The sequence below is a fragment of the Camellia sinensis genome, chromosome 15, assembly GCF_055761805.1.
Source record: "Camellia sinensis isolate YWXY chromosome 15, ASM5576180v1, whole genome shotgun sequence".
In the NCBI taxonomy this organism is placed as follows: Eukaryota; Viridiplantae; Streptophyta; class Magnoliopsida; order Ericales; family Theaceae; genus Camellia; species Camellia sinensis.
The window spans coordinates 140,739,329-140,761,258 of record NC_138975.1 but is presented as its reverse complement, the minus strand read 5'-3'; the positions used below and the strand labels follow the sequence as shown (position 1 = coordinate 140,761,258).

Here is a 21,930-nt window from a genome sequence, read left to right as displayed (position 1 = left end):
GCAATTTTTCATGAAGAAAAATTTCTTTTTAAATCTAAAAATTGTGGGGGTCAAAATTATCAAGAAAATATTTTATTTGAAACCGATTCCTCTACTCCTCTTTTACAAAACCAAGATACTGTAGTTTTTGAACCTAGAAGGAGTAAAAGAGCCAGATTAGAAAAAGATTTTGGCCCTGATTATCATGTTTTTAATGTGGAGGAAATTCCATTAACTTTACAAGAAGCTTTGGCATCTCCTGACTCTGTTTTTTGGAACAAGGCTGTAAATGATGAGATGGAATCATTATTATCCAATAAAACTTGGGTATTAGTAGATTTACCACCATGTTGTAAAACTATTGGCTGTAAATGGGTTTTGAGAAAAAAAAACTTAAACCGGATGGAACTATTGATAAATATAAAGCAAAGCTTGTTGCAAAAGGTTTTAAACAACAAGCAGATCTTGACTTTTTTTATACATTTTCTCCGGTTACTAGAGTCACATCCATTAGATTATTAATTGCAGTTGCTGGAATTCATGATCTAAAAATTCATCAAATGAATGTTAAAACAGCCTTTTTAAATAGAGACCTGGGTGAAAAAATCTATATGGATCAACCTGAGAGTTTTGTGGAACCCGGTCAAGAAAGCAAAGTGTACAAGCTAGTTAAATCCCTATATGGATTAAAACAGGCCCCTAAACAGTGGCATGAGAAATTTGATTCTTGCATGATTGAGAATGGCTATAAAATGAATGAATGTGATAAATGCATTTACTATAAATCTGAAGAGAATTCACATGTCATTATTAGCCTCTATATGGATGATTTACTGATATTTGGCTCTAATTTGCATATCATCGTGGAAACTAAAAATATACTTAGTAGCCATTTTGATATGAAAGATCTTGGTGAGGCTAATTATATTTTGGAAATGAAAATTACCAAAACCTGTGATGGTATATTTCTTGATCAGTCGCATTATGTTGAGAAAATTTTGAGAAAATATAATTTTTATAAGTGCAAGCATGCTCTTACTCCTTTTGATCCTCGTGTGCGTTTATTTCCTATTGAAAATGATGAGGATGTAATTAATCAAAAGGAATATGCTAGTATGATTGGTAGCTTGCGTTATGCAACTGACTATACTAGACCTAACATTGCCTATGCAGTTGGAGTACTTAGCAGGTTTACTAGCAAGCCTGGCAGTAATCACTGGCTAGCCATTGAGCGGACTATGAAATATTTATCTGGTACCATAAAATATAGCTTGTTTTATAATAAGTATCATGCAGTACTTGAAGGTTACAGTGATGCCGATTGGAATACCTTGTCAGATGATTCATTATCAACTACTGGTTACTTATTTACATTGGGAAGTGGTGCTATAAGTTGGAAATCGAAAAAACAAACCATTATTGCTAATTCAACAATGGAGGCTGAGCTTATTGCTTTAGCTACAGCTAGTGAAGAAGCAAATTAGTTGAGAGATTTGTTAAATGAAACCTCTTGTTGGAAAAAAACGATTCTACCTATATTGATTCATTGTGATAGCACCGCAGCAATTGGTCAAGTTAATAACCGTTATTATAACGATAAGTCCAGACCTATCAGAAGAAAACACAGTATTGTGAGATCTTATATGAATAATGGCATCATAAATGTGGATTATATTAAATCTGGTGATAATCTTGCAGATCCATTAACTAAGGCCTTAGCAAGAGATAGAGTCTGGAATACATCGAGAGGGATAGGGTTGAAGCCCATTGAATATAGCAGGAGCCATGTATGAGGATACTCAATCCAGGGACCAGAGATCCTGTAACTGGGTTCAATGAGAAAAACGATCATATGATGGCCGTGAGAAATGCACTAAATTACTTTTTACTCATCCCTATGATGTAAGTGCATTTATCCTGTAGCGTTGTAGAGGTTGAGTTATTAAAAAACTCTTAATGAATTTCTATAGCTCTTATTTAGTGGGGTGTCATAGTTACAGGAGCACCCTTGACAGAATTCACCTATGTGAGTGTGGTAGTAGGGCCGCTACCTATGAGATTTGGGCTAATTCTCAAACACACTCATGAATCCTGGGATCGCACAAAGCCGTAACGTGCTGGCTTTTAAAGCTTATGTAAACACCTTGAATATTATGTGTGTGCAATAATTATTTATTTCCCTTAAGTAGTCATAATTCAATACTGAGCATACTATTGGCTCTGGAGTAGATATTATTATTTCACTAATGGAGATTCAATGCAGAGCACACCTACCATGATGCATAATATCCTTATTTGCCTAATAATCTCAGTTTTTGTTACCTATAATATTAAAATAGGTGGGGAAATGTTAGCAGATATTTTAATATTATAATGTGTTATAGGTTTGTTTTTCTTTTTTTTCTACCAAGTTTGCTTGCCCACCAATCAAGTCTTCCAAGTCCAAGTCAAGTCTTCACCAAGTCTTGGTCTAGTCTCCAGTTAACTTCTCCACCAAGAACACTTGCCTAATAAGTTTTTACTTTTATATATTGATCTAACTTCTTATCTTGGTAAGAAGAAGGAGTTTTTTGTTGCTTTATTATGTTTTGTGTGAGATTATTAGGCAAATAAAAAGGGTGTATGCGATAAAGTTTTGGGTTCAACCAATTGCGCAGTATTGGTTAACCATACGACTTAGTCGGGCTGTTGTATCCTGGGGAGAACAAGTCAAGGTTTTTTCTGCTGCACCGGTGTGAGGCTTTGCCCAACCGCAGAGGGCTTGAATCTCCTTAAAGAGAGCGAATTTCCCACACCTCAGCCCTTTCAATAATTATTGTAATTTGTATTATTTGTATTTTCTAGTGTTTTATTTGTAATCATCACCAACATAATGTTATAAGAATAGAATTATTGTGTAAGATTTTCATATAGAATAAAATTAACTTTTGTGGTACTATTAACATACTTTTGTATAAAAATCTATTTGACCGTTGTTTTATTTACACACATACTAGTTGAACCCCCACATGCTCCGCGCATGGGGGTTGCGACATTGTTAATGTAGATAATTGCAATATATATATATATATATATATATTTTGATTTCTTTGAAAACAATACTCCATTAATTTAATTTTTTAATTGCCTTGGTAATGTTGTAATTCCCTATTGTCAACAGAAACTATATACACACAAACATCCCTTTCTTTATGGTAAGCTAAAAATAATTCAGAATAGACTTTTAAGGATTTGGATCAAAACTTCACATGCATGAAATGTTTGATTTTTTATTTTAATTTTTTATTATTAGAGGGAAAAACATGATATACAAAAGAATATTAAACCAAAAATTCTGAAAAAAGGATTCTCATGGACAACACCAAAGAAAAGACAGACTGAATGATCGAAGGGACCAGAACTGAAGTCCCAGCCTATGTCGGTATCATAATGAGTGTCAAATGCACCCTAGTTTCGTTCATAAACACTTATGTCCCCAGAGAACACAGGTTCAACACCCCCATGTTCAGTGCACCAATAAAATCATGTAGAAATTCAGATTTTCTAATAAAACAATAGGTGTAGATAGATGCTGTGAAATGGTTTAAAGGTTCGGACACCAATAAAAAATTTCAAATCCAACGCAGAAGGAAAATACGAAAAAGCTACAAATTAAAAGATGTACCTCTGGGTCTTTCTAGCATGGGGTGAACCATCTTTACTGAAGTTCTTGCTAGATGGAGAATTTTGAGCATGAGCTGGACTTCGAGCTTTGCTGTCTTTGCTGTGAGCATCATCGACAATCCTTTCCCCTCCACTTGGTGGCGTTTCTGAGTTATGATCAGCATTTGTTGATGAAACATGTACACCTCTTTTGTGGAAGATGCTTTACTAAATCTGAAGAGGATTTTGGCTAGGGAGGGGCTACAACATTTTCCACATCAAGAGTGAGCTCTTTGACAAATGTGAAACTTGGAAGTGGCAAGAGTTCATTAGAATTACAACAACTTGCACATCTTGGCTTCAGATTCCCTATACCAAGAAATTTTCAAGCCACAAAACAATTAGGCCAATCAAAAAAGGAAAGCATTAGATGCATTTTAAATGTCAAGAAGAGTAACAAGTAGTGCAGAGGCTCAAAGATCCATCATCAAACACTTATCGCCAAAACGATACTTACGCTAATGTCCACTTAATCCTATATGAAAATTGTTTGACATACCTTCATCTTCAAACTTGTCCCAATTTTCATCCCAATCAGCTGCCCCTTTTTGGATTCCAGGTTGCCAATCTTAACGAAATGAACAAAAAGGAAGAAAAAGAAAATTGCAGAATCAAAACACAGTAATGAAAATAAAGTAGAGTAGGGAAAACTGATTTTCAGCTATTTCCTTGCTCGGAAACTTGTCTGTAGTTTATATGTAACTGTATGGGCAACAACTTCACATTCATCCGAGGGTGTTGAGAGGGGTGGACTGAACATCAAGTTTATGCAACAGATTCATTTGATTACAAACTTAGTCTGCCAAATAAATTTTAAAAGTATGGGCTCCATCCATGAAGAGAAAATATTGGGATAGAAGAATTAGTTTAGCACGCGATGTTTAGTTTAACATCAGATACCTCTTTAGAAACAGTCAAACTCTGTATTTGGAAGCTAAGTTATGTCCATTTGCAGGTTAATGTGAGTTTGGGGTTTTGAAGGTTGGCTTTATCACCAGCACGATTTGTAGCAATTCATGAAGAAACTGCAAGGTGTAAAGATTTTATGTTGTCATGGTTTCAGTTCTGCCACAAGACTAAGGAAGCTAGCTGGATGTATGTATTGATTATATTAGGATACCATTATATTTAATGGAAAGAGTCAAGTTTTCTGAAGTCTTTTCACATGAGCGATTGTTATTTAATGGATGTATGTATTGAATAAATCATTTTTCTATAATTAAATAGGTACAATGGCATTCTCTATATTTTTACATATGATAGAAAATATTTTTAGGAGAATTTTTGTTTTTTAAACTGCGAATGCACATATCTTGGCAATGGTGAACAAACAGAATGTAATTCTGATATACCAAAGCTAGCAAAGAATCTTGACAAACATAGAATTAAAATAAACAATTGAAATCAAATTTGTTTTTTCTTTCATCAAATTGAAAATATATTTTTCAATTGCTTTTTCTTGCTTTTTTCTAGTATTTTATTTTACCAATAGGTTTGTTATTTTTTTCTTAGAATTTGATCACATCAATTTTGTTCTCTTGCGAGTTTGTGTTTCATTTTTTATTGTAATTCAATTTTTTTCTCTTCTGATTTTGTGATTCATTATTTATTGTGATTCAATTTTTTTGTTCTCTTTTGAATTTGTGGTTTAGGCATATTATCAAACACATGCTGAACAATGTATGGAAGCCAAAATATCTCAATCTCTTATTCAAACATATTTGCAAACACATGGTTGACAAATCATATCATAAAGAAAAAACACAACATCAATAAAAGAAGCCCATGAATGTATAATAATATTAAATAGAAGTAGACATAAGATAAAAAAAATAAACAGAGAGAGACGATGAGCATACTAGCAATTTTGTTTGCTATAGATACAGACAGTACCAACGGCAGCAACAGAAGGTATATATATATAATCCTATACACTTGGCTATTTGATGCAAACTGCATGGAAGACAATTGGCGATTTGCAGATTGAAAAATTGGAACCACACAATTTCTATATACCAAATTATTACTCAGAATGACTCACCTGCTTGGTTCTGCATCTTGGGAAGGCAAAAAACAACAAAAAACAAATCGATTGAAGTATGAACTGATAAGGAGAAATGTCCAAAGAAAAAAACCAACAGGGCAAATAAGAATTTGAAGAGACCTACCAAATTACATCAACTGATAATGTCACGACTCAAACCCGCCCCTATAGGTGTAGCGTCGTAACTAGCCAGTAATCCGGGATTACCAAAGGCTGCTTAACAGTAAACAGTAATAAGGGCTGGCAGAAGCCAATATAAAAATAAATCGTCCAATGAGATGTGAGACTTACATGGAACAAAACAGCTTTATATACTATATACAGATATTCACAAAATCCATCTCATACATAAGTACAAAAACTGTTACATAACCTAGGGAACTAATTCTCATTAACAAAATTAAACAAAACAAATTATCTTAAACCAGAGCTTCATAACATTTGATCACAATGCAAAAGGGTGAATTTGGGACTACCCAAAAGCCTTGATACGTGACGGTTTGGAACCTCGCAATGAGGCACGGTAGTTGGCTTGACAAACAAGGCTCAGGTCGACGCCGCTAAGTCTAGTCTGGTACTTGATCGCCTACATTTATATATTAAAACAATGAGTTAGAGCCCAGTGAATAACAATTACGTAAAGGGGTTTATGAATGATGCCCTCATAATAATTTCAAACAGTCAATTTTCAATAGTGAATCAATTCACCAAGCAGTATCTCATACATTTCAGAGTCATAATGAAATCATAGCAGTCATACGTGGTACATCCAATAGCAGAACAGTACAGTAGGTCTTAAAGACCGAACAATCATTTGATGGCTATCAATACAGTAAGCAATAGTTCCAAGAATTAGAACTAACAAAGATCTCTGTAACAGTAGTAGTAGCTGTAGTAGTAGCAGTAACAGTAAGATTAACAGATGCTATGGATATCACGATTACAGTTCATAAAATAATTATAATTGAACATAGCTTTACAACATCATTACTCACATTTGGCTCCTTGAAACACGTGGTTAGGACGCGGTGTTTGACCTACATAGACACATGCAAGCACAACGGCTCAACATACAATCCTTTCATGTAGTCAATTCATAACCTATTCGGTCTATTCGTTACTTAGTCACTAAACTTTCCTTTTCATTCATTAATTTCCATCGTGTTCATGAGATGCATATGCATATGAAAAACACTTGAAAACCATGCAAACGGAGGCCTAGAAGTCAAAAAATATAGGAAGAAAACAAAACTGAGTCGGCCCTGCTGACCGCACGTGCGGTGGCCTGGCCGCTCGTGCAGTGGGTCTGGCCGCTTGTGCGAGCAGAATGCAAAATGAAGCAGAGCAAGGCTAGCCACTCGTGCGGTGGCCCAGGCCACTCGAGCGGTCTGGGTTGAAACCCAGTTCGAAAATCTGCTGAAACAAGGAACTTCCCCCTTTAGAAAACCAACCTCAATTGATACAAAACAAGGCTCAAAACTCTTCAGAAACATGTTGATTAAAACTTTTCCAACTTCAAATAAGGGCCATGGCTTCAAATCATAACTCAATTCTCATATAAGAACTCAAACTCTTAACCGTAGAGTGTAAAATCGTACTCTATGCAAATTGTAAATGCCAAAGATAAAATCCATGAAATTCTCCTCAAAGTTAAGGAACCATGCAAAATCTCACATGTAAAAACAAGAATGAAGCCATGAATGACAAAAGTTTAAGTTGTGCTTTACCATTCTTCCCTTTAGGGTTCTAACCTTCAAATTACACCACTCTACCTCTTATTTCAACCTAGATTCTATATTTTCATGGATAATACAATTTCAATTCATGAGATTAGAAGACAATTCTTACCTTAAATGGTTAATTTGATGAAGATTTGCTCAAATCTCTCTTTCTCCTTCTTCTCTCTCTCTCTCTCTCTCTCTGTGGCTCTAGAACTCTCTACACAAAGCACTAACTCTCTTTCCTTCTTTCATGTATATCTCCAACAAACCCGCTAAGTCTTCTTTTTCTTTTTCTTTTTTGGTGACTATGATGAGGACTTAATTAGTTCTTCCTAATTCCAAGTAGTTCTTAATAAATCAAATTCACTTAATTAACTCAATGCTCACCATAATCTAATCTACTCTAAATTAAACTAAGCTTAATTGAACTAATGTGAATTAGGCTCTAATTACCTATTTAAATATTTAATTCTAATGTATGGTTTACTGACTCAGACAGGTTTAATTCCCATTCTCTTTATATCTGTTTACATTATCACAATGCAAATATCACAAGGTAATTACTGAACATATAAACACATAATTAAGCTAATCACAGAATTAACAATTAATTAAGGAGGTGGTTGTTACAGATAAGGAGAAACGTCCAGACCAAAAAAACCAGCAGGGCAAATAGGAGAATTTAAAGAGACTTACCAAATTGCTTCAACTGACAAGGAGAAACGTTCAGAGCAAAAAACCAGCAGGGCAAATAGGAGAATTTGAAGAGACCTACCAAATTCGAGAATTTGAAGAGACCTACCAAATTGCTTCACTGACTCACCTCACTCTTGCTATTAAGGGGGGAAAAAACCAAACCAAACCAAACCGATTCACAAAAACATCTAGAGCCAAGGCAGGGAAAATGAGAGAATTTGAAATGTTAGATTCAAAAGAGCTGTCTACTTCTATTCTCTTATATATAGGTTATAGATAAGCACACCACAATCCAAACCACCTCCTTTCACCACTATCAAAACCACTAAAAACAATGTACCCCCTTTGCCACCAACATTGCCATCAAAATCACCATGATTTATTATAAAATTAACACACACAAAAAAAAAAACAAAAGTATTTTGCGTTTCTCTTATTTAACTAATCGGAAGATGAAATAAAAATATATCTATATATTATATAAGGAAAAGGGGGTTTTTAACCCATAAGTTTTGTGGGAGCTCCAATATCTCAACCTTAATTTCTTAATTTTTTGATTTAAAAAAAAAATCGCAGCACTTATTGAATTCTCCCAAGTCTTTTTGACTTCTTTCATACACATACCCTTTTCAACTTCTCACATACCTATTGCAACCTTTCTCATTTCTACCATATCTATTGGACCCTTTCAACTTCTTCACTTCACTTCACTTCTACCGGCAACATTTCTTCACTTCAACCTTTCTCACTTCTTCATTTTCAACTTCTCCCTTGCAAACAGTAAGCAATAACATCCAAAGGAACTTGAAGTATCTCCCACATATGCAAACAGTGAGCACTCTTTCCCACGTATGCAAACAGTGAGCAATCACTGAGCAATAACATTCAAAGGAACTTGAAGTTATCTCCCACGTATGCAAACAGTGAGCAATCTATATAATCTTTTTATTTACTGTTTTAATGATTCTTTTTTACAATTACTTTTTTTATTGTAAAAAAAATATGATTGTAGTTACATAGCATAAAAAAATTTGTGATTTGTATGATTGAAGTTATCTCCTTTTATGATTTGTATTTTGTCTAGCAAAAAAAAAATTATAATTTGATTTTTTTTTAATATGATTGAGGTTAAATAAACATAAACACTCACAAAGAGAAAAATGTTATCGTAATTAGTTCAATGGGTTTTTTTTTTTAAATGGGATAAAAGAATTTTGTGATTTGTATGATTGAAGTTATCTCATCGTAGTTAGTTTAATGGTTTTTTTTTTTTTAATGTGATAAAAAAAATTTGTGATTTGTATGACTGAAAGTATCTCCTTTTGTGATTTGTATTTTGTCTAGCAAAAAAAATAATTTAATGTTTTAATATGATTGTAGTTAGTTCAATGGTTCTTTTTTTTAATGTGATTGTATTGTAGTTAGTTTAATAGTTCCTTTTTTTATTTATTTATTTTATTATGAGAAAAATGTGATGTGATTGTAGTTTGTTCAATGGTTCTTTTTTTTTTTTTAATGTGATTGTAGTTAGTTCAATGGTTCTTTTTTTTTTAATGTGATTGTATTGTAATTAGTTTAGTGGTTCTTTTTTTTTCATTTATTTATTTTTTATTATGAAAAAAATGTGATGTGATTGTACTCTATTCAATGGTTCTTTTTTTTAATGTGATTCTTTAATTTGATTGTAGTTATATAGTTCAATGGTTCTTTTTTTTCATTTATTTTTTTTTGTTACGAGAAAAATATGATTGTAGTTAGATAAACATGAACAGTTACAAAGATAGCATAACAACTGTAAAACAACCAAATTTAAACTCAAATACTCAACCATTCTTTTCAAGTGTTTGGTATATCTACATCCCCCCCTCCCCCCCCAAAAAAAAAAATTTATAACTACCAAAAAAAAATTTATAATTTGATTTTTTAACTAACTGGGATTTTTTTACAAAAAAAAATATTGTGTTTTTTAACTATCAATTGACTTAATTTGTGATTTGATTTTTAACTCTATGTTTTTTGTGATTCAATTTTTAACTCACTGTATTTATAAAGTACCAATTATTGATGATAATTAGATTATATTTTGGAAAAAAAAAATTGTTATTGATTATTTTAACTCATTGTGTTTTTTGAAAAAAAAAATTATTGTATTTTTTGAACTATTAATTAACTTAATTTATGATTTGATTTTTAACTCGCTGTGTTTTTTGAAAAACAAAATGGATTGTACTCATTAGGGTCACATAAAGTACCAATTATTGATGATAATTAGATTGTATTTTGAAAATAATAAATAAATTGTAATTGATATTTTTAACTCACTGTGTTTTTTGAAAAATAAATTATTGTGTTTTTTAATTATCAATTAACTTAATTTGTGATTTTTTAACTCATTGTGTTTTTTTTTTTATTATTATGATGAGCAAAAATGTGATTTTATTTTTAAGTAACAATTGATGATGATTAGATTGTATTTTGAAGAAAAAGATTTGTAATTGATTTTTTTAACTCATTGTGTTTTTTTTTAAAAAAAAAAAATGTTGTGTTTTTTAACTATTAATTGATTTAATGTTATTGATACCTGTTTTGTACAACTATGCTAATCTTGTTTTTAATCTTGTAGAGATGGTGTTAGCGAAGGTCAATTCAACCAAGTTTTGCTCTACGAAATGGATGCAATCCGAAAGGTATTGTTTATACTGTCTTACTGATTGGCATGGTATTAAATAATGCTAGTGTATTGGTGATATGGTCATATGTCGCGATATATCGGTGAATAGTGGATTGTCCCAATTCTGTTACGCATGGGCCGATATGATATGTAACAGCTGATATATTTGGGTACTGACGTGATTTCACCATTTACGTTGTTTTTTTACATATAAGCCTGCTTTTTTGTCAGGCTTTCGTTTCGTTAGAGGAACACTATCTGCCACGTGTAACCTTTGTCGTAGCGCAAAAGAGACACCACACACGCCTTTTCCCTGCAGATCATAATGATCGTCGTTCAACAGATAGGAGTGGCAACATTCTGCCAGGTTTCAGACTATGCCCCTCGTTATGAGTTTGTACGATGCCTTGTTTTGGAACCCTATTGTTGTATATTGATGATTATTTGCATGCTTGTGATCAGGTACGGTTGTGGACACCCACATTTGCCACCCTAATGAATTTGACTTTTACCTATGTAGCCATGCCGGAATTCAGGTAAGCAATGTTCAAGTTATTTTCATTTTATTTTCTTGCAAGCATTTGATAATGATGGAAATTTTGTAAGAAAGATAGAAATTTAAATTTTAGTTATACAAATTCAGTATATATATGTAAAAATTATAGTTATACAATCTCACTATATATATGTAAAAATTTCTAAGAGTGTTAGTTATATTTGCATGTGGGGTTCACCCTTCATATGTTGTTTTACTATTAATTGGCGATATCATATGCCAATAATAACGTGATGTCACTTTTATATAAAATTTTTACTTAAATTTTGTAAAAATTTGATGTATCTTACCATTATATAATTTATTTTAAGACTTAAATATATGACTGTGTTTACATTATCCATGATACACTAGTTACACGCAATGTTTTCTTTTCGACTTTACTCGAAATTAATTATAGAATTTTATGTGAAATACTTTTGTAATAATTTATTTAAGTTTTTGTACTTAATATTATTTCAAAAATTATTATTATCTTCTTATTGTTGGTTATTGTACGGGCACGAAATATTCTTCCTGTATAATCCTGTTGATCAAGTCTGCGCTCCTCCGTACGACGTCGCTTTATTCCCTGAAAATACAAACGTGAGCTAGCCGGCGGGTGTGTGCCGGATACCTCTCCGATGCCTAAGTTAGTAAAACAGACAAATAGACAAAAGCTCTGTGTATTCGACAATCAAAGTTGTGTTACCTCTCCATATGTGATGTTTGTGAGCTTTTATAGGTTCCGTGTGGCACAATCCTAGTAGGACTTTTACTCCTTCATATAGAGTCCTCCTAGGATTCACTCTCCTGAAAGATAATGCTTATCCTTCAACACCCCCCTTATTGCTTAAACCAAGTGAGATGGTCTTACCATGGCCGGACTCCAACATGACCGAGGTAAGCATGGCTATGCTAAGCCGCAGACTAGATCAAGATAACTCTACCTCAGTTCTTCCATTCACTGCTCCTACCACGGTTTTCCCAGTGCTGACCATAGTATTGCTTAGACAGTGCTAACCATTAGCTAGGTCCGACAGAGCTAGCTGCGCTATACCGTGACCGTACTAACTCTGAGTGCGGCAACCTGGCAACCAAGCTATCCGTAGCATTCTCCTAGACCAAGATAACTCTTAGGGACCGGACTAACTTTAGGGCTGTCTGGGACCGGACTAACTTCAAGGTTCTAGGACCGGACTAATTTTCAAGGTTCTGGGACCGGACTAATTTTCAAGGCCTTTTTACTCTGCCCTCCATATTGTGGCCCATAATGGCCCATTGCCCAGCTCGGCCCAATTTATAAATATAAATTACCCTCTCAATTGCCCCTTAATTCCATCTGCGTAGCATGATAGGGATTACCTGTTTTACCAATCGAACCAAAAACTCTAGTCTTACGACCGAGCTAAACTTTTAAGCCTTTCCAACCGAGCTAAAACTCTTTAGCCTTTCCAGCCGAGCTAAATTCACACCGGGCTCTAACTGTCCGGTCAAAATGTCTCTTCAATCACACCAACTGAATCGCTTTTCATTCCCATGACACGTGGCATACTCTGATTGGCCCAAGGCAGCCGTCACGCCGTCTTCGTATCTCGCAAAATTTGAACAGTCTCGCCCTTTTTGTCCTGCCTTCTACACAAAATAAGCTCTTCATTTTGAATCAACCACTTTACTATTCAAGTTCCTTCTCCCTCTCTTCGAGCCTCCATTGTTCTTCTAACCTTGCAACTGTGAAGCTCGTGTCTGTGGCTGCTTTCTACTTCCCCTTTCCTTCCTTTTCATCTGGTAAGCTTCACTAATCTATTCTATTTTTCTTGTTTTCGCACTTTGTTTAATCCATAGCATATTGTTGGTGTTTTTGCAAAACACATTTTTGTTTTTCCTTGCGTTTTCTGGGAAAAACCTCATAAGAACCACTTGTATTTCATGAAGCAGTCTGTAGAACACTGTATTTGATCCAAAATCACAATATAACCGAACTAAAAAGTTGTTTGTAGTTGCTGTGAATCTTAGTCAGACTTATCCAACCGAACTAATACTTCATGCTATACCAGTAATTTCAACAAGTCAAACCATCTTTTGATTTAACTTAGCCTAGATAACAAACCGAACCAAGTCCGCAATTAATGTGTTTGAAAGCCTCACTTCCGACCGAGCTATGTCTTGGGGCTAAACTAGCGTTCTTAGTTTAGATCAAACTAAGAAAACTGCCCCTAGAAGCTCAACCGGTCTAACAAAACTTTCCTTCTAACCGAGCTATCGAACAGCCTACCGAGACCGAGCTAACAGACCCCTTGCGCAAACCGAGCTTAAACCCGTAGTATGCCACATAGCCGAGCTAATGCTTCATTTATCTTGCCTTTGTTTTCTTTTAGCACGGTCCTAATGTCTGTGCTTAACACCTTTGTTTTTCGGTTTGCGGACTTAGGTTGCCCAGACACTCCTTTGAGCGCTCAACCGAGCTACACAGCACAAATCTTCGACCGAGATAGTACTCGAGTTTAATTTACCCATAACTTAGACCATAAATGGGAAAGTATAGGTTTTTAGTTAACTCTCCTGGTGCAATAGCTGAATTTCGCAAGGACTACCAAATCCCAGATGATGTCCACCTTTCTCTAGCCGAGCTAGACACCGTCCCCCGGAGAAAACAAGATTTTATCCCCTTTAACGTAATTTCCATTGTGGAGTGTTGTTTACGCTTCCCTATATAGCCCTTACTCTGTGAATTCCTTAGACAAACCAACCTTTGTCCTACCCAACTTTCCACAAACTCATACCGTATAATAAATGGCATAGCCGAGCTAAACCGTCGAGCTGGTCTTAACCTCGGCTTAGCCGAGCTCTTCCATCAATATTTCATAGGGTCAAAAGAAGATGGCTGGGTCTATTATCTAAGAATATGCCACCGCTGAGAGAAAATAATAAAGGACACACCGGACAAAGACCTAAATGATGACGATATTTTTTGGGTATCTGGGAATTTTGAAGACCACCAAGCCCAAATCCCAGGCCGCAATATAAACTGGAAGAAAGGAACCCCCGGTATAACTACCTTGGCTTCTTTGCATGCCTTCCTTTATTTCAGTTTCTTGTTCCTGAACCGAACTGACAGTTGTCTTCTTTATGCAGATTTAGCCCACCTCAAGTCACTGTACAGCTACCCTAATCTAAACATACTTCGCGCTGCACTGCGATATCCTGAAAGAAGTTGGGCCAAGCTACTGAATTTTGAACTGACGTATAGATACAGCAGTCGACGAAAAGCCAGAGTAACAGACTTCTTGCTGGAGGCATCTCCTGAACCGGATCCAACCTTGCCTGAAATCAACTTGGTCCGAATTACTGCCGAAGAAGAGATGGCAAAGAGGAACAAAGTAAGGGCCCTCCTAACCGAAACAAACCGAGCCGAGGTACCACCACCTAACTAGACTCAGGAAACCGTGGTGGCCCTTCCATCTCAACAACCCTCCTCATCTCACCCAAGCAAGCATGCTCGGACTACCCAAACCGAGCAACGCCTTGTTGATGAAGACGAAACCATTCTTCCATCAAGCCCTCCACCAAGCCCGCAACCAGAGCTTTCCGACCGAGCTGGCTCCTCCAAGTGGGCTCCCAAAATCACTTTCCAGAACCGAGCTATTCAGGACACCGCCTCAGTGGTCGCTGAAAAAGATCACCTAATGGCATTCAATCTTGCCAAGAGTGTTTGCCTACTAGCAGACATGGAGCATCACAAGAATTTGACCGAGCTAAAGGCCATCCGTTCGGCCACCAAATCCATGGTGCTTGTAAGTAGCTTCCTTTACTGATTTTTCTAATTGTGCACTACTTTCTGCTCGGTTTTACTACAAGTCACTTCCCATTCTTTTCCAGGCCTTGCAAAAGAACCACATTGCTCACAAGTGTGTATTGGAGCTTCGAAAAACTGCAAGGCAAGCCATGGCCAAAGTAACCGAGAAAAACGCCGAGCTGGAAGAGGCTAGGAAGGAGATAGCCGAGCTAAAAACCAAGAACGGTCGCCTAACCGGTCTTGTTAGCTCGGCTGAAGCTGAAAAACAAAAGGCTGCAATCGAGTTGAAAGACAAGTATTTGCGCCAGCTTACAAAGCTTGAGAAGAAGAAGGACACCGAGATCACCAAGCTGAAGGAAAGTGTGAAGGATGCCGAACTCCAGGGTTTTAAGGAAGGCGAAGCCCTCTACGTCCAGCAGTATGAGGCTGCGAAGGATCTCTTTTTTAAGTGCGGTTGGCGCAGGGCCGTGGTGCATTGAGACCGAGGTATTCAATCCTCCTCAGTACTTCATACCGAGCTCACTAGCGGAGTACGCTGCTACCCTTCAGAAACAATTCCTTGAGGGTTCAGATGATGATGAAGAAACCGAGCCTAATGACACCCCAATCATCAATGATCCTGCTGATCAATCAGCTCGGTTGGAGCCAATGGTGGAAAACCTGATTAACGAGCTGCCGACTGAAACCATGCTTCTAGCTGACACCGAGCTGTCAACCGAAGCCGTGCCACCGTCTGAAACCGGGCTCCGTGTTGATATTGATGCTGATCTTGATGATCTGTTTGACTGATTTTGTTTTTTCTTCTTTTTGTTGGACAAAAAAGTTTGTAACCGGGCTGAGTCCCCAACTATTGTACCTTTTCCTTACTTTTGAATGAAAAAACCTTGCATCTTTCCGTTCGATCTATGCTATACCTGCATTCACTTTTGTACACAGACTAACATTTTCTTGCCGAGATAAATATCTCGGTCCTATACTTTGGAAATTTATTACAACTGCCAGCCACTCTTTAGCCGATATCCTTACTTCGGCTGAAGAGTACTAAGAGTTGGTTTAATCCAGCCAACCACTCTTTAGCCGATATCCTTACTTCGGCTGAAGAGTACCAAGAGTTGGTTTAATCCAGCCAACCACTCTTTAGCCGATATTCTTACTTCGGCTGAAGAGTACTAAGAGTTGGTTTAATCCAGCCAACCACTCTTTAGCCGAGATCCTTACCTCGGCTAAAGAGTACTAAGAGTTGGTTTAATCCAGCCAACCTCTAAATTGGTTATTCCAGCCAACCAAGGGTAAAGTGTTTGGTTATTCCGACCAAACGTCCTGCAGCCTGGATCCTTATCCTGGGCTTAGGAGGGGTGTTGGTTTTTCCAGCCAACCTCTAGATTGGTTTTTCCAGCCAACCTAGAGTAAAGTGTTTGGTTATTCCGACCAAACGTCCTGCAGCCTGGATCCTTATCCTGGGCTTAGGAGGGGTGTTGGTTTTTCCAGCCAACTATGTTTTTAATGCCCCTAACTCACTAAAACAATCTTTTACAGAAGGAAACAACTATACTGAAAAGAAACTACTTGTTTTATTGAGAAAGGGAAAAATTACACATACTTAAAAAAAGCTAAAAATAAAATAACTTGAGATTTGCAGTATTTCATGGTCTGGGAATTGCTTTGCCGTCCTCATCTTCTAAGTGGTATGCCCCCTTGCCAGCTAATTCGACCACTTTGTAAGGTCCTTCCCAATTGGGCCCTAACTTGCCATCTCCCGGAACCACGGTGTTCCCCATTACTTTGCGCAGCACCCAATCTCCAATCTTGAATTGCCTTGGATGTATTGTTTTGTTGTATTTCCTGGATAACTCTTGTTGGTATGAGGCGATGTGAACCAGTGCTTTTTCTCTTCTTTCTTCGGTGAGGTCGAGTTCCAATGTTATGGCCTCTCCATTCAAGTCTGGATCAAAATTTTCGCTTCTAATTGTGGAGAGGCCAACTTCCAGTGGGTTTATCGCCTCCATGCCATAGGCTAAAGAGAATGGTGTCTCTCCAGTTGATCACCGAGGTGTGGTACGGTAAGCCCACAGAACATGAGGCAATTCCTCAGTCTATTTGCCTTTTGTCTTTTCTAACCTCTTCTTTAATCCATCCAAGACAACCTTGTTTGATGCCTCTACTTGGCCATTTGCTTGGGGATACGCCGGTGTAGAATTGTAGAACTCTATCTTGTATTCTTCACAAAAGCCTCTAAAGATTCTGCCATCAAACTGAGTGCCGTTGTCTAATATTAGGGCTTTAGGTATGCCGAACCGAGTGATGATATTCTGCCAGACGAACTTCTTCATATCTTTTTCCTTGATTGTTGCCAATGCCTCTGCTTCCACCCATTTTGTGAAGTAGTCTGTTGTCGCAAGAAAGAACTTCCTGTTTCCGGGTGCTATTGGAAGTGGTCCTACTATGTCCAAGCCCCATATTGCGAAGGGCCATGGGCTGGTTAGTGGTAGGAGCTCTCTAGCTGGCTGATGTATTTGGTGTGCAAACTTCTGACATTTCTCGCACTTCTTTACATACTTCTCCGAGTCTACTTGCATGTAAGGCCACCAGTATCCTTGCGAAATGGCTCTATAAGCTAACGATCTTCCTCCATGGTGGCTTCCGCACACCCCTTCGTGTATTTCGAACAAGAATGCTTCCACTTTACTGGGGTGAACACACTTTAAATAAGGTCCTGAGAATGATTTTTTGTACAATGCCATAAAAGGAGAAAGCCAAAATCGCTGCGACTTTGCTCTAATTTTGTTGGCTTCCTTCTTTTCTTCTGGTAAGATGCCATTTTTTAAGAATAGTATGATGGGATCCATCCATGAGGGGCCTAGTTCGGCGCCACATACCTCTTCTGCTTTGGGGTCTTCAATGCTTGGTCTTGGTAAGTAGTCAATTAACAACGGATGAGGGATGGATGTATCTGCCATTGAAGCAAAGCCTGCTAGTTCGTCTGCTCTACTGTTTTCCTCCCTGCCAATCTGTTCTATCCTAACTACTTCAAATTTCTTGATCTCTTTTCTGACTAAGTCTTGATACTTAGTCATCCTACCATCCTTTGCCTCGTAGTCGCCTGAAATTTGGTTTGCCACCAGCTGTGAGTCGCTGTAAACCATTAGCTCAGTGGCCTTCATGTAGGATGCTAATTTGAGACCTGCAAGAAGCGCTTCATACTCCGCTTCGTTGTTTGATGCTGGGAATCCAAGGTTGACTGCTTGCTCCATAACCAGGCCGTCTGTTGAGATGAGGACTATGCCAAGTCCTGCACCATACCGGTTGGATGTTCCATCCACAAAGAGCTTCCACATCTCTCCGACGAACAATTTCCAACAAGTGGAGGGATCAGATGATACTGTGGGGTCCAGAATGTCGCTGGTGGTTTCTTCAAGGTCCATACTTGCTGTCTACCCCTCGCTATCTAATTGAACCAAGTCTTTATTTGTTAGTGAGACTTGGCTTGGTGTAGCATGGTTCGCTTCTACCTTGCTCTCTTTACTCTGGTCTTCCTTGGGGTCCGACTGAGTATCCTGCACCAGGGGTTATGCTATTCCGGCGTCAATTTCCATCCCTAGTTCGGTTGTATTAGTCAGGTCGACTGGACGGATATGATGACTTTCAGGAGTAAATTCTGTGACAAAGTCTGCTAAAGCTTGGGCCTTTATCGCGGTTCTGGGTTGGAACTTGATGTCGAATTGTCCCAGCTCTACTGCCCACTTCAAGATTCGCCCAGAAAAGTTCGCCTTCTCAAACAAAGCTTTTAATAGGAAAGCTGTAAGGACGACTATGGTGTGGGCGTGGAAGTAGTGCGACAACTTCCTAGAGGCCATCATTAAGGCCAAGGCCAGTTTTTCCAGTGGCAAGTACCTCGTTTCGGCGCCCAGCAATGTTTTGCTGACATAATAAATGGGCAGATGTTGGATTCCTTCTGCACGGACCAATACTGCGCTAATTGCATGCTGAGAGACTGCCAGGTACAGGAAGAGTTCTTCTCCAGGTATTTGGATGACAAGCAGTGGTGGAGAAGACATGTATTCCTTCAAGTTTTTTAGAGTGCGGTCGCATTCTTCGTCCCACTCGAACTTGGCTTTCAATGCTAGAAAAAATGGTCGTAGTCTGTCTGACGACTGACTAATGAATCGGTTGAGTGCGGCTGCCATGCCGGTGAGATGTTGTACTTCTTTTACTGAGTTAGGCCTCTCCAGGTCCTGAATAGCTTTGATTTGGGAGGGGTCTGCCTCTATACCCCGGTTGGTCACTAGGAAGCCCAGGAATTTGCCAGATCCTACACCGAACGCGCACTTAGATGCATTAAGGCGCAACCTGTGTCTCTTCAGAATCTGGAACATCTCACCTAGGTCCCTTAGATGGTCATTCTCATCCTTGCTTTTGACCACCATATCGTCGATGTAAGCTTCCATTATTCTGCCTAACAACGGCTCAAACATCTTGGTGACCATTCTCTGGAATGTTGCCCCTGCGTTCTTTAGGCCAAAGGGCATGACCTTGTAGCAATACAGTCCTCTTGGAGTTGTAAAGGACGTGACTTCCTGGTCTGGTTCGTACATGGCGATCTGATGGTAGCCTCTGTACGCATCCAGAAAGCTAAGTCGGTTGTGCCCCGCCGTTAGGTTTACCAATTGATCTATTCGTGGTAGGGGGAAGCTGTCCTTTGGGCATGCTTTGTTGACTGTCTTATAGTCGACGCAGACACGCCATTTGTCATTCTTTTTTGGCACCACGACTGTGTTGGAAATCCATCTAGGGTAGTGCACCTCTCTGATAGCTCCTGTCTCTAGCAGATTTCCCACTTCTTCTGCCATTATTTCGGCGTGGTGGAGTGCCGATCTGTGAGTGCGCTGAATGATTGGTCTGGCGGATGGGTGGACATTGAGTTGGTGACAGATGACGTTTGGATCAATGCCTAGCATGTCGTAGGGTGTCCAGGCGAACACTTCGATGTTATAGGTCAAGAATTCCAGGACCTCTAATCTCTCAGTGCTGGACAACGACGAACCGAGCAAAAAGAACTTATCCGGGTTCTTTTCGTCTATTCTTACCTCTGCCAAGTCTTCTACTGCTTTTTGATCAGCTGCTTTGCCAACATCTGCGAACATTTCATTGCTCTCAAGTTCTTCCACCGAGTGAACATATCCCTTGGCAGCACGGCTGCCATTAATCGTGACGAAACGTTGCTTGGACATAATTTGATCTCCAAAGACCTCTTAAATTACTCCGGCTTCGTTGGGGAACCGCATTACTTGATGGTAGGATGATGCTACTGATTTCATGGCATGGAGCCATGTTCTTCCCAAGATTATGTTGTAAGTGGAAGGGACCTTCAACACCCAAAATTCCACTTGTTTTGTCACGCTTCCTGCCTTGACTGGCAGGATAATTTTGCCGACTGGCCATTCTGGCATTGAGTTAAATCCGATCAGGGGGATACAGCTGGTGCCAGGTCTTTGTCCTTCAATTTTAGTTGTTTGAAGGTGTCGTAGTACATTATCTCACACGAGCTACCTTGGTCTATCAGAATTCGCTTGACGTCGTAGTCCTTGACGCGAAGGGTGACGACCAGTGCATCGTTGTTAGGGCAATATATTCTTTCCAAGTCCTTGTCTGAAAAAAACATGACGTTCGTGGCCTCCATTCTTCCTTTCTTGATTGTGGGTTGTGCACTTAGAACCTCCCTTAAGTGCTCAGCCTTTTTGATCATGCCCCTGAGCTCACATACGCGCTCAGGTTCGCATATCCCATGTATTACGTTTATTACGCCTTGAGGTGGGGCGTCGATTGGCATTCCGTTCGGGTGGTTGTCATTTTGGGGGGCTGGCTGCACCCCTCCTTCAATGTATTTGTCCAGGTGACCGGCCGCCACCAACTCCTCTAGATGTTGTCTTAATGGTGTACAATTTTTAGTGTGGTGCCCCTTTTCTTTATGGAAGGTGCACCGTGATCTTTCATCGTAGTCCTTCTGAGCCTCTCCTAGCTTGGCAGGCCATCTGACGAAAGGTTCATCGCGTATCTCGCTTAGAATCCGGTAGATTGACTTTTTTAATACCGTGGTAATGGCAGTGCGGACTCTTACCCATCTTTTATCCTGGTCTTCTCCGTTGTCCCACCTGCCTCGTCCGTTTTTGTTCGGACGTTCTACCGCGTTGATCTTTGCCGCGGTCTTTTTATCTGGTACTGCTGTCGTGCTAGACTTTGCTTTAGCATGGGCGCCATCTTCTTCAACCCGAATGTGCTGGTGCACTCTCTCCATTAAGGCCTCCATCGTGAGAGGCGGTGTCATAGTGATTGAGTCTCTTAGTCTGTTCCCGACTGGAAGGCCTCTTTTGTACTGTGCGATGGCGAGATTGGTGGGGCAGTCCCCAATCCGGTTGAAGGTCTCCCAATAACGGCTATTGTAGGATTTTAATGACTCTTTTTCACCCATGTCGATGGAGAGCAGTTGATCAATTTCCACCGGGTTTTGGTGTTCGTTCTGAACCTTGTTACGAACGCCTCCGCCAATTGTGCCCAGGAGGCTATGCTGCCTTCTGGAAGTTTTTCGAACCAAGTCAAGTCTAGGTCACCAAGGCTTGATGGGAAGAGGATGCACATCAAAGCCTCGTTTCGTCGATATACCGCCATAACCTGGCGGAAGTGGCTTAGGTGCATGTAAGGGTCAGTCTTTCCTTCGTACGTGGTAAATTTAGATTAGATGAAGCTTGAGGGTAATGATGCGTTCTCAATCCCCGGAATGAACGGCGAGCT

General features: G+C 38.6%; 1 long non-coding RNA gene and 1 pseudogene across 3 annotated transcripts; one reads left to right on the top strand and one right to left on the bottom strand.

Moving 5' to 3' along the window:
- Positions 1-1,094: 1,094 nt before the first annotated feature.
- Positions 1,095-1,463, top strand: LOC145813348 (secreted RxLR effector protein 161 pseudogene; annotated as a pseudogene).
- Positions 1,464-3,361: 1,898 nt separating this feature from the next.
- LOC145813894 (uncharacterized) lies at positions 3,362-6,113 on the bottom strand. 3 transcript variants are annotated; one of them, XR_014357289.1, is made up of 4 exons: positions 5,723-6,007; positions 5,541-5,634; positions 4,181-4,249; positions 3,362-3,990 (listed from the first exon to the last, which is right to left on the bottom strand). It is a non-coding gene; the product is annotated as an uncharacterized LOC145813894 (long non-coding RNA). The 3 variants fall into 3 exon arrangements; XR_014357290.1 differs by lacking the exon at positions 5,541-5,634 and having other exon boundaries at positions 5,850-6,113; XR_014357291.1 differs by lacking the exon at positions 5,541-5,634 and having other exon boundaries at positions 5,723-5,860.
- Positions 6,114-21,930: the final 15,817 nt, after the last annotated feature.